This window comes from Carcharodon carcharias, chromosome 8, assembly GCF_017639515.1.
Source record: "Carcharodon carcharias isolate sCarCar2 chromosome 8, sCarCar2.pri, whole genome shotgun sequence".
Lineage (NCBI taxonomy): Eukaryota > Metazoa > Chordata > Chondrichthyes > Lamniformes > Lamnidae > Carcharodon > Carcharodon carcharias.
Window position 1 is genome coordinate 157,394,128 of NC_054474.1, and position 16,803 is coordinate 157,410,930.

At 45.8% G+C, this 16,803-nt stretch overlaps 1 protein-coding gene across 1 annotated transcript in view; it reads left to right on the forward strand.

Moving 5' to 3' along the window:
* Nucleotides 1-12,182: 12,182 nt before the first annotated feature.
* Nucleotides 12,183-16,803, forward strand: part of ass1 (argininosuccinate synthase 1) — a 176,963-nt gene continuing 172,342 nt past the window's right edge. Inside the window, exon 1 of the mRNA XM_041193714.1 lies at nt 12,183-12,321. The gene's annotated coding sequence lies outside the window, so the exon portion shown is untranslated. The remainder of the gene's footprint in view (nt 12,322-16,803) is intronic.

The window sequence follows — 16,803 nt, forward strand, 5'->3', positions numbered from 1 at the left end:
CACTGGATCAAAATCCTGGAATTCCCGTCCTAACAGCACTGTGGGTGTACCTACACTGCATGGACTACAGCGGTTCAAGAAGGCAGCTCACTATTACCTTCTCAAGGGCAGTTAGGGTTAGGCAACAATGCTGGCATAGCCAGTGAGACCCACATCCCATGAACAAATGAATAAAGAAAAAGAAATGTGGGGCAAATAACAGATGCGGTAGGAAGGAATAGTCTATACAAGGAGAGGTTCAGCTAGTCCAAAATAGTTAGAGAGGAAAGATTAAAAAGGGAATGTTAGCTCAGTCAGATTGCACTGCAGGTCCCCCAATTAAGGGAGGGAAATGGAAAATGAAATCTGTGGACAGAGTAGGGAAATTAGTAGGAATAGTATTTTCTAAGAGATTTTAATGATCAGCTCATTGATTGGGAGGGTGGGGAGAGGGCAAAAGAAAATGGAATTACTAAAATACTTGCAGGAGTCCTTCCTGAACTAGCTTGTTCATATGACTAACAGGGGAGAATGGCTGCTAGATAACCTCTTAGAAGCAGTCAACATGAATTTCAGAAAGGAAGATTGCACTTGCAAAACTTGCTAGAGTTCTTCTGAGGAGTTGATGGATACGACAAGGGAAATACAGAGTATCTATTGTGCATGAAGTTTTAGGATTCCTTCGACAAGGAGACTATTGGAGAAGATTGAGAGCTTTGGGGTCGGGTGAATAGTAGCAAATTGGGTTCAAAAACTGGTTAGCAGGGAGGAACAAGAGTTAAGCGTAGTTTCTCAGCACAGAGGAGAATGAGCTAATGTGTCTTCAGGGTTTTGTTCTGGAATTGCCTCCGTTCAATGTAGACACCAGTGATTTGAACATGGGGTTCAACTTTTGTCTCTCAATTTTTATATGATGCTAAAACAGCAAGCATATTCAATAATTCTAATGACCAAAGAAAACTGCAAGTGGTTATTAGGGTTTATGGGACTAAAACCAACAAACCTTCTGTGCCTGATGGCCAAACCCCCGTGTTCCATAAAAAGGTGGCTACAGAGATAGTGAATGCCTTGGTTTTGCGCTTTCTGAATTCCTTATGTTCTAGAATGGCCCATGTGGATTGGAAGGTAGCAAACGAAACCCCACTACTCAAGAAAGGAGAGAGAGAAACACAGGGAAATATTGGCCAGTTTACCTGACATCAGTGTTGGGGAAAATGCTATACTCCACTAATAAAGACATGATAACAGGGCATTTTGAAAATAATATTACAATTGGACAGAATCAACATGGATTTGTGAATAGGAGATCATGTTTGACAAATTTGTTAGGTCTTTTGAGGTTGTAACCAGTGGGGTGGATAATGGGGAAACTAGTGGATGTAGTGTATTTGTATTTTCAAAAAGCACTGGATAAGATTCTGCCCATAATGAGGGCTCATGTAATTGAGGGTAATATATTAGTATGCACTGAGGATTGGTTAACAGACAGCAAATAAGAAGTAGGAATAATGTATCATTTTTGGGTTGGTAGGCAGGGGTCTCAGCTATTTACAATCTACATCAATGACTTAGATGAGAGAACTGATTGTAATGTATCCAAGTTTGCTGACCGTACAAAGTTAATTAGGTGGGTAGGTAAGCTGTGAGGAGGAAACAAAGAGGCTGCAAAAGGTTATAGACAGGTTGACTGGGCAGCCAAGAACATATTAGATAGAGATATAATGTGGAAAAATAAGACATTAAGAACTTTGGTCAGAAAAATAGAAAAATAGAATAGTCTTTAAATTGTGAGAAACTGGGAAATATAGGTATTCTGAGGGACCTGCATGTCCTTGTATGAATCATAGAACATGAACATGTAGGTACATCAAGCAACTAGGAAAGCAAATAGCATGTTAGCTTTATTACAAAGAGATTGGATTATAAGAGTAAAGAAATCTTTAAAAAATTAAAAACCTTGGAGAAAAGAAAGCTGAGAAGAGATTTGATAGAGGTATTCAAAATGATGAGGGGTCTGGACAGGGTAGATGGGGGAAACTGTGGAAACTGTTCCCACTCATAGGGCAGAATTCTCCATTCAGTGAGCGGGGACAGGGCATGCTTGCCGATGCATAAAATGACGCACGGTGACGTCATTTAGATTTTCAGTTTGGCAGGCATGCAGTCGAGTCGGCTGCGCGCCCGCCGAACTGTCAAAGGCCTATTAAAGCCTATTGAAAAGTAACTAAGACAGTTAAAGGAGCTGCCAGTCCAACCTTAAGCTTGGCAGACAGGCGAAGAGCCCAGGCGGCCTTCAGAAAAATCATGAAACCTTGGGCAAGATGAGGTTTCATGAGGGATTTAAATTCTGTGTTACGTTTTTAATAAAAGTAATTGACATGTCCCAGCTCATGTGACAGTGTCAGATGAGGTTACCTTTTTAAAAGTAACACTGATCTCCCTCAGGCAGCACTTTGCCTCAGGGAGATCCATGTGCTCTTCCGTGCGCATGAGTGAAAGAGTGCACTCCCGGCTCAGGGAATATCCCCCCCCTCCTGCCCGCCCACACAGGGAGCGCATAGCGCTTCCTGGCATGCGTCACGCAGGGCGGGCCTTAATTGGCCCGCTCACGTAAAATGGCAGGGCGCCCCCAACTGGGGGCGACGATTGGGAACCGGCCCGCTCGCACCCGCCCCCTCCCACATAACCCCCCAGTGGGGGGAAAATGCTGCCCATAGAATCAATAACGAGAGAGCACGTGGTTAAAGTAATTTGAAAAAGAAGCGATATGAGAAAGAACTTTTTCATTCAGTCGTTAGGGTCTGGAATGCGCTGCCTGACAGGTGGAGGCAGGTTCAATCATGGCATTCAGATGGGAAAGAGTGAAGAGCAAGTGCTAATGTTGGATATACAAAATTGTGATACATTTCTATGAGGATCCAAGAATATTTTTCACAAGAAAATGGTGAATTTTTACATTAAAAATTGATGCATTCTATTTTATTTCAGGCACTTCAAATATTACAGTTGATAGATTTCAATCAAAAACAAAAGGAAAAACGACGTGGCATTCAGATTTTCGACAGAACGACTAGGCCACCACTTCCCCAAAAGTTACTTGCACAGTCACTACTTAATCCTTCAACCCCATCACAGTTCAAAGGCTCTCCACTCCTCTTCAGACCCAGATATAAGTATCTCATCCATCTGCCCACCCTTTCCCAGAGACGCTTTGTTCACCTACAACCTGCCTCGCTTATACTGATAGACTTCTCCTTCTTATGTCTCAAATCAGTCTGACACTTTTCTCCTTGGTAAGATCAGACATTAAAAAGTCTGAGTACTTTAATGGAAAAATAGTCATATTTATTGTGAAACCAGTGAAGTGAATAATGCTGGAGCTGTTTATATCACTATATTCATAACAGTGAGTCAGGAGGTAATTTCCCTCTTTGTTTGTCCATCAAAAAGTGGTAGCAAGTGACACCTGGCAGGTCTGGGGTCCCACGTCCAGCATGCATAAATACCAACCATCAGCAATTTGGCAGTACAGAGAAGACTCTCAGTATAAACTAGGTAGGTTCCTGGAGAAGGAAGTGTCTCTGTGAAAGGGCCAATGGTTGGGTGGAATATAATATATCTAGGTCTGAAGAGGGGTGGAGTGCCTTTGAACTATGACACAGCTGAGGGATCAGACATGGGAGTGAGACTGTACAAGTAAATTTTGGAGAAGTGATAGTCTGGTCTTTCTGCCGAAAATCCAATTGTCACTTTGTTTTTCTATTTGTTTTAAATTTGAAATCTGTCAGGAAGATATAATAATTTTCATAATGTTATTTGGAATTTATTGTACAGTAACAACGGGGTCTGTGTCTATGTACGTGTTTGTGTGTGTGTGTGGGGGACTTAATTAAATGAGAGACAGATGGTCAGAAGGCTTTGATGTAAGAAGAGACACTAGGTTTGAAATGCTAAATAAGTAGACAGGAATGAAATTTTAGAATGTGAAGTGTAAAGGAAACATTTTCATTTTTAAATAGAGTAGCTTGAATTCAAAAGTGGGGGTGAAACGTTTCACCTAGCTGGAGAGGTTAAGAAACAGTGTGTTCAATTTTCCCAAAGATTACTGGTAAAATTGGTACTATGATAGATTTTTTATATTAGAGAGGTAAAGTCCAAAGATGTAGTGAAACAATAGGAACTTGCATTCAAAGGGGAAAATATGGATAAAGGAGAGGAGGCTGTGCAAGGGAAGGAATTCTAAGATCTAACAAGTGTGAAAAAGCCTCCAGCCTCTGTGCCCAAACTGCTGTCTGCAAGAACTGAAGTTAAGAAAACTCACTTTGAATTCGATTGTTTGGAGTATCGTGTTACTTTGCCTGGGTCTTTTAAAATCTATGTGTTTTTACTGTTGCCTTAATGGACGTATAACCGGGAGTTAGATTAATTTGGGGAGCTAGGAGTTATCATAGTAGTAATTTGTAAACCAATGTATATGTGTTAAATTATTTATTTTATTAATAAATGTTTAATTTAGTTTTGTAAAAGCCCTCTAAGACTCGGTGAACTTAATACTACTGAATTCAAGGCACGCATCTCGAAATAAATATACAAATTGCAAAACAGTTGTGGCAGTTGTTTCAAGTTTCCCTTTGGGATTTGAGCAGCTCAGCATTTACCATCTGCTGTGCCATAAGAAATCTATCAACTTTGATACTTGGAGTGCCTAACATAAAATGGAAGGCTGCAATTTTTAACGTAAAAATTCACAATTTTCCTGTGGAGAATATTCTCAGATCCTCATAGAAATGCATCACAATGTTGTATACTCAGCATTAGCATTTGCTTTTCACACTTCCATGTCATATATGTGTTTTTTCCTCCAATACAAGTGAAGGGTTTTCCTATAGCTCAAGTTATACTTGTTTTCACGTCACAGACTTATAGACAGGGGTTGCTTTCTGGGACTTGGTCAAATTCTTTAAAAACCTGTAGGTCGACTTTTGCTTGTTTTTTGGTTTAGCTTGTCTAGTTTACAGGCACAGAATACTTAATTCATAAAACACTAATTTTCTTCACCACTCTCTACATAATAATTGTAAAAGTCACTATTGGTGTTCAAATATATTTTGGCACAGCAAGTGGATGCAAGGCCAAAAAACCCAGCTCTTACACCATAGCATTTCATAATATCTTTTTCAAACACAGTGTTGTAACCCAGTACCTACATTGCTTCATTCTGTAAATACCATGGTTCAGCGAGGCTCATTCATATAGTTTACCACATTATCAAAAACAGTTCTTTATTGTTGGTGTTTATCTTCTATGCAAGCAGGAATCCTAATCTTATGTTCCCACCCCGGTCCCATATCCCTTCATTCCCCTTTCCTTCAAGTACCTAACCTATTTTTAAATGTTGACTTGATCTTTGCTTCAACTGCTAGCTGCATTCCACTGCTTCACAAACATATGTGTAAAAAAAATTCTCTGCTTTCCATCCTAACTCCCTTCATTTAATCTTATTATATGCCTCTTTATTTTAGGCCCCCTTAATCACTGGAGGCAGTTTCGCAGTATCACAGAATGTTTACAGCATAGAAGGAGGCCATTTGGCCCATCATGTCTGCACTGTCTCTCCAAATGAGTAATTCACTTAGTGCCAATCTCCCGCCCTCTTCTCATAGCCCTGCACATTGTTCCTTTTCCTGTGGAAAATATTCTTGGATCCTCATTGAAATGCACCACAATTTTGTATATTCAACATTAGCATTTGCTCTTCACGCTTTCATGTCATTATGGGCAGGACTTTTCGCTTGGTATGTGGGCGCGTGGCCAACACGCCTGAGCGTGGAATAAAACGCATTGACATCGGCCGAGCGTGTCAACGTCAATACGCACTCCCGCGATATTTCGCAAGGTGGGCACACGATGGAGCCAGAGACGCGCCCGCCATTAACTAAGTGGCCAGTTAAGGCCCTTGAGACACCAATTGTCTCCGACTTTACGTAGCCCCTGCGATTTTCAGGCCATTGCACATGCAAAATGGGCAGGTGGGCAGGCCACAATTTGCAAAGCCTCATCCACGGGTGAGATAAGAGGCGTCAGTGGCCTTGTCAAATCGATTAGTGAGGAGTTTTGGATATCACTTGCTGCTGCTTGCTTCTGTGAACAGGACAGCTTCGTTTCACTTCAAAGCTGCATTCAGAGAATTTAGAGGCTTCAGTTTTGGACTCAGTGTTGTTTTCCAGGCTCTGGGAGGATTCACACTGCTTGGGGCCTTCCAAGTATTAGACAGCCTTCCCTTACCCTGGTAATGGGGATTGTGGTCTCCGCTGGAGGCACCTCCTCTGAGGAGGAAGAGAGGGGCAGAAGGGGGAGGATGCCAGGTGTCCCTATTCAGCTTCTAGGGGAGGTTTGGAGGAGAGATGCAGGCACAAGGGGTGCAGGGCCAACAGGAAGTCCAAGGCGGAAGAGGCCGCAGAAGATGCCACTATCCTGCTGCCAGGGTTTACAGGCAGCGATGCAGCTACCTCAATATGTCTGAGGTGCAATGTTGAAGGAGGCTCCAACTCTCAAGGGACACAGTGACCTCCATCTGTCAAAGGATCGGTCCTGAGATCGGCTCCGACTGTGTGGGTGGACACCCCATGCCAGTGGCTCTGAAGATCATAGTGACCCTCAACTTCTATGCCTCTGGCTCTTTCCAGGGGTCAGTGGGGGATCTGTGTGGAATCTCCCAATCAGCTGTCCACAATTGCATCAAACTGGTGACAGACACTCTGTTCAGGTATGCATTGACTTTCGTTCATTGCTGTACGGACGAGGCCAGCTACGCTGAGTGAGCCAGAGGCATTGCAGCGATTGCTGGGTTCCCCCGCATCCAGGGGGGAACTGCACACATGTGGTCATCAAGGCGCCAGTGGGTGAACTGGGACCCTTCGTCAACAGGAAGGGCTTCCACTCCATGAACGTGCAGATAGTTTGTGACCACAGGATGCAGATTCTGCATGACTGTGCAAGGTACCCAGGCAGCTCTCACAACGCCTACATCCTCAGACACTCCCAGGTGCCAGGGCTCTTCAGTGCTCCAGCCCGACTGGATGGATGGCTACTGGGTGACAAGGGCTATCCCCTCAGAAGGTGGCTAATGATGCCTCTCCGCCACCCAAGAACTGATGCCGAGCTGCGGTACAATAGGAGTCATGCCTCCACAAAGGCAGTGGTAGAGGGAACAAGAGGTCTTCTCAAGATGTGCTTCTGAAGCCTGGACTGTTCAGGCACTGCAATATCTCCAAGACCATGTGTCACTGATGGTGGTTGCATGCTGCATTCTCCACAATCTGGCACTGGCAAGGGGTATGCAGTGAAGGAAGAAGATCTTGACGCAGCTGCACAGACGATGAGTCCAGTAGTGAGTCCAAGGACGAGCACAGTGAGGAGAACACTGAGGGCATAGATGCTGACCTGGGTAACCTCCACAGAGGCAGGGACACCCGGGACGCTATGATCCAATGCTCCTTCAGCTAGTCTACCAAATAAGAACTACCACTGCATGCCAGGGCTGCAGGCTCCATACTTGATCCCTGACAGGACCAGTTCCTTGGTCAACAACATACACTATGTGCCATTGCAATAAAGTTTAATGAGATACACATCCATCATAACATCATGGCCTACCCTGCACCTACAGAATAAATGAAGCATACAGAGGCCAGTTGCACAAAATAATGTATCATTTACTGCTGACTAATAAACATTGCAGAAATTAACATTGACCGATGTTTTCCATCACACCATTAAAAAAAGAACAGAAAAATGGGGTAAACAAATATCACCCATGTTAAGGCCGTGTTGTGTTTAAGGTGCTTTAAGTTTTCACTTGTGGGTGTTACGTCTACATACTCTCCCATCCCTAGCACCGGCATTGGAGACAGCCTGCTCACTCGGCTGTCTTGTTGGCCTTGATGACCTTGGTGGGTGTCCTCTGGCCCATGGAACCTGTGCTGGTCCTGCCTGGGAGGAAGTGGCCAGTGCCACGGCTGGCATCTCCCCAGTTGGCATGGTCTCATCAGATGCCACGGTCACTGGCAGAGGGAGGTGGAGCTGCTGTCATCATCCGGAGCGCCATGAGAGGAGCCCACAGAGACAATGGGCAGCTCATGCGCCAGTGTGAGATTGCTTTGGACGTCCCTGCTTACCATTTATGGATGGGCACCTAGCTGGAATACTGGGTGCCCAATCCATCTCCCACACTGACATTGACCAGCTGAGGTTATTGCCGGTGTGAGGGCTTGCAGGTCCGAGCGCATCCCCAGAAACCCCTGATTGAGTCCCTGAGGAGCCCCTCCATGAAAATCACCACTCTCTCCATGGAGGAGGCATTGCGCTCAGCCATGAGCGTCAATGTAGTGCTTATGCTCTACAGGGCCACCTCCACAATGGACACCATGGCACGCATTCCCTCATGTATCTCCGCCAGATCCTCCCGCACACCTTGCTGGACTTCCAGCATCTGCTGCCTCAGAGTCAACAACAGAGGCACATCATCATCCACCAACTGAGTATTGTCCAGGTCCCCAGCAACCCTCTGACTGCTGGCGCCCTGGGCATTCTCTGCCTCTGCCTGCACCTCAAGCGGGTGTGAATTGCCCTTACCAATGTGCACCGATTGACTACACGGCACTGTTATGATCACCGAGGTGCTGGTATCTGCACTGGTGCCTGCTTGACAGAGAGGATGTGATGCAGGTGTGTGCTGAGCATGGTGGTCATCAGGGGTCAGGGGTGGCTCTTCAAGCTCCTCACAACGAGGGGCTGCTGGTGAGCCTAAAAGGGAGAAGGACATTAGTTAAGTCATGACATTGTCACTGAACATGCCAGGCACCCTGATGAGACAGAGATATGTATCATGGTGCTCTCATTTTTCGATTATCATTCGGAATTCCAGGTTCGAGGCTCACATCAATATAGAGACTACACTGGAATGGTTGCAAAAACCCACATTCTCACCTCAGTGCTCTGCACTCTTACCTTCTTCTGGCACCCCAACCTCACCGCGGCCGCTTGACCAAGGTGCATGGCGCCTCTCCAGCTCCAAGGCCTCCTGCTCATATCGAGTGAGGTTGAGGAGGTGTGGGGGTCCACTGCCAGTCTGCGACCTCTCAGCATTGTTATGGGACGTTTTCTCCTGAAAGGGTAGAAGAGCATTGATTAGTCCACCCTGTACGTGCAGCGCCATTGCAGCCTGGCCAAGCCCACCTGAGGAAAACCTCGCAGGGCTCAGCCGATTCGTGACTCTGGAGCCGCAGGGCACTCAGTCCAAGCAGCCAGGGGTCACCCCGTTGCCCAGATCCTGCCACTCACTCACACTTTAACACCTCTGATGTCCAGGGGGCATAGGCAGCTCCTAACTGTTCTGCAAAGTGAATCATGCCAACCACGGTACTCCCTTCCCAATCACAGGAGATCGTTAAAGTGCTTCTGGCACTGTGTGCCTCACCACATTGTGGCTGCTGACCCTGGATGCCACCTCCTCCCAGGCCTTTATCTTGAGATGGGGGGGGGGCGGTGGCCTTCTCCTCCTGTCCCTGGGGACAAGGGTTTCTCTCCTGGCTGCCACCTCCTCCAGGAGGGCAGCGAGGCACTCATCTGAGAAACATGGGGCCAACTGCCCTGCCGGCTTGCCCTCCCGCCTGCTGTGTCCACCCGCTATGGTCTCCATTCACAGGACTTCCGCGTCCTTCGGTGGCAGCCTTCCAGAGGCTGCCGAGGCTGCATTTGATTTGGTCGCCAGGTTGCCGTTGGACCCAGTGAACATTAAGCCCCTGCCCCCGCCCGCCCCTTCATGCTCATTCACAGGCCGTGTCTCACACTGGGCAGGCTTTAACTGGCACGCCTGCATAAGATTGCGGTCTGCTGCCAATTGCGGGCAGCAGTTGGCTCTCCGACCACCCCCGCCCGCCAAGGGCAAAATTCTGCCCCATGTGTTTTCCCCTCTCAAAAGAATGAAGGGTGTGGTGTCCCTTTGTAGCGTAAGATGTACATGTGCCTACTTGTTTACACATCACAGCCTTATAAACGACCCATTCTGGATTGACCCCAACTTCACTTCAGTTTGTCATTTCTTCTCTTTAAAACCTGAGAGATCAAATACATGTAAAATAATGAACTTTAATATATTTGGGTGTGGCATTAGTCTAAACCTTCTAGAATATTTTTTAATCACTTCCGGTTTCATAACTGTAGTAACAACCTTTCCAGGAAATTGGCATCAGGAAACCCCTGACAGACCCATAGAATTGGACAAAGGAAACTGCTGTGTCACCAGCTCTCCAAGTTCTACTCAATTCATTTTATTATTGTTTTCGTCGAATGCAATAAAGCTTTCTTCCAACTGTTCATAACTTTTACCACTACCACTTTGCTTGTTGTTGCTAAGCAGGGTGTCTCTGAATACTTGCCCATACTGGGGACTTTGATACATGGACAGATGACCCTGGACTAAGGGCACTGTGATTCCCTTAGATTCATCAGCAGTCCTCTGTGGCTGGTGGGTTCTCGACAGATTGCCTGTAAATTGAATGTGGCAAGGACATTTTCTTTAATGCTCTCAGGATGCCGAAAAATTGCATTTATTGCCCGTCGCTAGATGCCAAGAGATGGTGGTGGCATGACTTGTTGACCAGTGGCAGTCTTTACTTTTGAAGAGCAATTAACTGTTGTAATGTAGGAAACCCAACAGCTAATTTGTGCTTGGCAAACTTCCATTAACAGCAATGTGATAATGATCAGACCATCTGTTTTTATGATCAAAAAACAGAAAATGCTGGTAATACTTAGCAGGCCAGGCAGCACTTGTGGAGAGAATCAGAGTTAATGTTTCAGGTCGATGACCTTTCATCAGAATCTGTTTCTCTGATGTTGATTGAAGGACAAATGTTGGCCAGAACACCAGGACTATTCCCTTGCTTTTCTTTAAAATAGTGCTATGGGATATTTTTATGGCACCTGAAACGGCTGATGGAGCCTGAGTTTAACAGCTCATCTGAAAGGCAGTGCAATACTCCCTTGGTGCTGCGCTGGAACGTCAGCTTAGATTATTGTGCTCAAGCCCTGGAATGGGACTCAGGACCCACAACCTTCTTACTCAGAGTCAAGAATGATACCACCTGAGTCTTTCCATACAGATATGCAATTTTAGCTTTTGGTCAATGGTGATTCACAAGATGTTGATGGCTGGAGACTCAGTGATTGTGGATCTGCTGCCATTCAGGGGAAGTGGCTGAGCATTTTCTTGTAGAAAATTATTGCCTATTACAATGCTTACTTTGGGTTAACTGTTTCAACAGACTATATATAGCCTTATTATTATAATTTATTACAATAGAGATGAGGGACTTGCATTACAAGGATAGATTGCAAAGGCTGAGGCTATTCTCCCAGAGGAGGAGAAGGTTGAGAGGAGACTTGATAGATGTGTTCAAAATCAAGAGGGGTCTGGAGAGAGTAGATAGAGAGAATTGTTCCCATTGGCAGAAGGGTTGAGAATCAGAAGACACCAATATTCAAAACAAAAACAGAATTACCTGGAAAAACTCAGCTGAGTTTTTCCAGGTAATTCTGTTTTTGCTTTGGATTTCCAGCATCCGCAGTTTTTTTGTTTTTACCAATTTTCAGGTGATTTGCAGAAGAATCAATGGCAACGTGAAAAATAATTTTACCCAGTGAGCGTTTTGGATCTGGAGTCCACTGCTTGAGGGTGCTGTGGAGGCAGACACAACCGGGGCTTTCAAAACAGAATCGGACAAGTACACAATGAGAGAACATGTGGAGGGCTATGGGGAAGAAGCAGGGCAGCGGGTCGCTCTGGCAGAGAACTAGCACAGGCGCGACGGGCTGAATGGCTTCTATGAATGAGTTTTTTGACTTTGGGCCAAAAGTCTCAAATCAGACCGGTGTGGGCACTTTACTAAACGCCCTGTCAATCACCCGGCGCCAAGGAACACAAAAGGTGACTGGAAATGATTGACGCACATACGGAGGCAGGAGGTGGGGGTGGGCTGCGCGTGACGTCACGTCGCACGGGGGGGGGGGGTGGGGTGGGGGCGTTCGGTGAGAGGAGGGCGAGGGTGGGGCGAATTCTAGATGCCCCGCCTCTTTTATGGCTGTTGCCAATCAGCAGCTCCGCCCCCCCCCCCCCCACATCCCCACACACACACCCGTCCCGCCCCGCCCCCTGAGCCCTCTCGTCCTGGGCTCTGTTTATAACCCGCGAGCCGGTAAATTGTGCGCAGAAGCAGACGGAGCGCGAGCGGCGTGGTTGCAGGGCTTGAGTGCCAGAGATCAACAGACCGAGTGACTCAGGTGAGGTACCTCAGTGCAGAGGGGAAGAGGGGGCGGGGGATAACGCACAGGTAAATATAACATATGTATCTATATGAACAAGAAGCTAAAACAAAATCAGGATCATTCGTACCTCAGGTTTTGAAAAATCTCAGCCTTTCATCTTCTGCCTGACACCTTCCTTGACTTCTCTTTAAATCAGGAAACTCATATAAAGCTAAAGCATATATTTATTTTTTGTATTTATATATTAATCTTTTTTTATTTTCCAATCTCTTCAATTCCAATTCCAAACATAAATCTTGGGTTAAAAGTTTGCAGATTTGTTGTTGTTTTAAAGCCCTTGCAGTATTGCTTTGACTTGCCGCCTTACTTTTTATGTTTGTTGGGAAAGGAAAGAACAAAAAGCACATCATCCCATATGCGGATGATGAAATTACCGCTTTGTATTGCTTAAACGAATCCGAAAGGGCAGTTTTGCCAGGCAGGTCACTTTGTAAAACCAAGCGCGAACTCCCCTGCTGTTAACATTAAAGCAGTGCCCACACTTGTAATGAGCATTTCTCTTTGCACTTCAACGTGATGAAAGGTGACCTGCAAAAACACATGGACTTAAAAACTTGCCACTGGCGGCGGCTTTTAACATTTTTTTTTTGTTTTGTTTTCAAGCTCCCGATCCAGATCCTATTAAATTTAACTGACAGAGTAGACACATAGTAAATAGGAACAGGAGTAGGTCATTCGGAACAGAAACAAAAATACCTGGAAAAACTAAGCAGGTCTGGCAGCATCGGTGGAGAGGAGCGCAGTTAACGTTTCGAGTCCGAATGACCCTTCAACAGAACTAAGTAAAAATAGAAAAGAGGTGAAATATAAGTTGGTTCATGGGGGTAGGGTGGGGGGATGGGACAAGAAGAGCTGGATAGAGGGCCAGTGATAGGTGGAGATAACCAAAAGATGTCATAGACAAAAGGACAAAATTGTTGAAAGTTATCTAAAGGAATGTGCTAATTAAGGGTAGAAAGCAGGAGGAGCAAGGTACAGATAGCCCTAGTGGGGGTGGGGTGGGGGAAGGGATTGAAATAAGCTAAAAGGTAGAGATAAAACAATGGATGGAAATACACTTAAAAATAATGGAAATAGGTGGGAAAAGAAAAATCTATATAAATTATTGGAAAAAACAAAAAGGAGGGGGGGAAATCGGAAAGGGGGTGGGTATGGAGGAGAGAGTTCACGATCTAAAATTGTTGAACTCAATATTCAGTCCGGAAGGCTGTAAAGTGCCTAGTTAGAAGATGAGATGCTGTGCCTCCAGTTTGCGTTGAGCTTCACTGGAACAATGCAGCAAGCCAAGGACGGACAAGTGGGCATGAGAGCAGGGCGGAGTGTTGAAATGGCAAGCGACAGGGAGGTCTGGGTAATGCTTGCGGACAGACCGAAGGTGTTCTGCAAAGCAGTCACCCAGTCTGTGTTTGGTCTCTCCAGTGTAGAGGAAACCACATTGGGAGCAGCGAATGCAGTAGACTAAGTTGAGGGAAGTGCAAGTGAAATGCTGCTTCACTTGAAAGGAGTGTTTGGGCCCTTGGACGGTGAGGAGAGGGAAAGTAAAGGGGCAGGTGTTGCACCTTCTGCGGTTGCATGGGAAGGTGCTGTGGAAGGGGGTTGAGGTGTAGGGGGTGATGGAGGAGTGGACCAGGGTGTCCCGGAGGGAACGATCCCTGAGGAATGCCGCCAGGCGGGGTGAAGGGAAGATGTGTTTGGTGGTGGCATCATGCTGGAGTTGGCGGAAATGGCGGAGGATGATCCTTTGAATGTGGAGGCTGGTGGGGTGATAAGTGAGGACAAGGGGGACCCTATCATGTTTCTGGGAGGGAGATGAAGGTGTGAGGGCGGATGCACGGGAGATGGGCCGGACACAGTTGAGGGCCCTGTCAACTACTGTGGGTGGAAAACCTCGGTTGGGTCATTCGGCCCTTGGAGCCTGCTCTGCCATTCAGTATGATCATGGCTGATCCTCTATCTCAACGCCATACTCCCGCTCTCTCCCCAAGCCCCTTGATGCCTTTAGACTACCGAAATATATCTATTTCCTTCTTAAACATATTCAGTGTCTTGGCCTCCACAGCCCTCTTTTGTAGAGAATTCCACAAGTTTGCCATCCTCTGAGTGAAGAAGTTTCTCCATATCAGACCTTAATGGCCTTCCTCATATCCTGAGACTGACCTCTTGTTCTAAACGTCGCAATCAGAGGAAACATCATCCCTGTATCCAGTCTGTCCAGCCCTGTCAGAATTTTATATGTTCCAATGAGATCCCCACGCATTCTTCTAAACTCCAGTGAATACAGGCCTACTCGGCCCAATCTCTGCTCATACGCCATCCTAGGAATCAGACTGGTGAATCTTTGCTGCACTCATTCTATGGCAAGTATATCCTTTCTTAGGTAAGGAGACCAAAACTGCACACAATACTCCAGGTGTGGTTTCACCAAGGCCCTGTGCAGCTGCAATAAGACATGCTTGCTCCTGTACTCAAATTCTCTTGCAATAAAGGCCAACGTACTATTTGCCTTCAAATGGTGCTGCACCTGCATGCTTGCTTTCAGTGGTTGGTGTACAAGGACACCCAGGTCCCTTTGTACATCAACATTCCCCAGTCTATCACCATTTAAATAATACTCTGCCATTCTGTTTTTCCTACCAAAGTGGATAACTTCACACTTATTCATGTTATACTGCATCTGCCATGTATTTGCCCACTTAGCCAACCTGTCTAAGTCACCCTGAAGCAACTAGCAATAGGTTGTTTTAGGGACTAAGGTGGGACAATTCTCAAAGACATACAATTAATAAGCCAGTGGAATAAACTTTAGAATAATGTAGGCAAAAATCATGTAAGAAACTTTAAATTTAAATTTTTTTTTCATGTGATGTGAGCATTGTTGCCAAGGCCAGCATTCATTGCCCATTCCTAATTGACCTTAAGAAAGTGGCGATTCGCTACTTTTCTGAACCGTTGCAGTCCATGTGGTGTAGGTACACCCACTGTGCTGTTAGGGAGAGAGTTCCAAGATCTTGACCCAGTGACAGTGAAAGAACAGCGATTATAGTTCCAAATCAGGATGTTGTTTGGCTTGGAGAGGAACTTGCAGGTGGTGGTGTTCCTGTGCATCTGCTGCCCTTGTCCTAGGTGGATTTGGAAGCTGCTGTCAAAGGAGTGTTGGTGAGTTGCTGCAGTGGGTCTTGTAGATGGAGCACACTGCTACCACCCAGGGAGTTGGAACAGGGTGCTGCTGAGAGAGGAGGACCTCCCTTAATCAGTGAATTTTGATCCCTTCCAAATCTACAATGTTCTTATTGAAAGAAAGAACTTGCATTTTATTTGGTGCATTTCACCACCTCAGAACATCCCAAAATGTTTCGCAGTCACTGAGGTAATGTTGAATAGGTTAGGCATTCATATATATATATATATATATATAAAAACAAAAAAACTGCGGATGCTGGAAATCCAAAACAAAAACAGAATTACCTGGAAAAACTCAGCAGGTCTGGCAGCATCGGCGGAGAAGAAAAGAGTTGACGTTTCGAGTCCTCATGACCCTTCGACAGAACTTGAGTTCGAGTCCAAGAAAGAGTTGAAATATAAGCTTGTTTAAGGTGTGTGTGGGGGGGGGCGGAGAGAGAGAGAGAGAAGTGGAGTGGGGGTGTGGTTGTAGGGACAAACAAGCAGTGATAGAAACAGATCATCAAAAGATGTCAACAACAGTAGTACAAAAGAACACGTAGGTGTTAAAGTTAAAGTTGGTGATATTATCTAAACGAATGTGCTAATTAAGAATGGATGGTAGGGCACTCAAGGTATAGCTCTAGTGGGGGTGGGGAGAGCATAAAAGATGTAAAATTTTTTCCCTTTATACTGGAAATAGGTGGGAAAAGGAAAATCTATATAATTTATTGGAAAAAAAAGAAAAGGAAGGGGGAAACAGAAAGGGGTTGGGGATGGGGGAGGGAGCTCACGACCTAAAGTTGTTGAATTCAATATTCAGTCCGGAAGGCTGTAAAGTGCCTAGTCGGAAGATGAGGTGTTGTTCCTCCAGTTTGCGTTGGGCTTCACTGGAACAATGCAGCAAGCCAAGGACAGACATGTGGGCAAGAGAGCAGGGTGGAGTGTTAAAATGGCAAGCGACAGGGAGGTTTGGGTCATTCTTGCGGACAGACCGCAGGTGTTCTGCAAAGCGGTCGCTCAGTTTACGTTTGGTCTCTCCAATGTAGAGGAGACCACACTGGGAGCAACGAATGCAGTAGACTAAGTTGGGGGAAATGCAAGTGAAATGCTGCTTCACTTGAAAGGAGTGTTTGGGCCCTTGACGGTAAGGAGAGAGGAAGTGAAGGGGCAGGTGTTGCATCTTTTGTGTGGGCATGGGGTGGTGCCATAGGAGGGGGTTGAGGAGTAGGGGGTGATGGAGGAGTGGACCAGGGTGTCCCAGAGGGAGCGATCCCT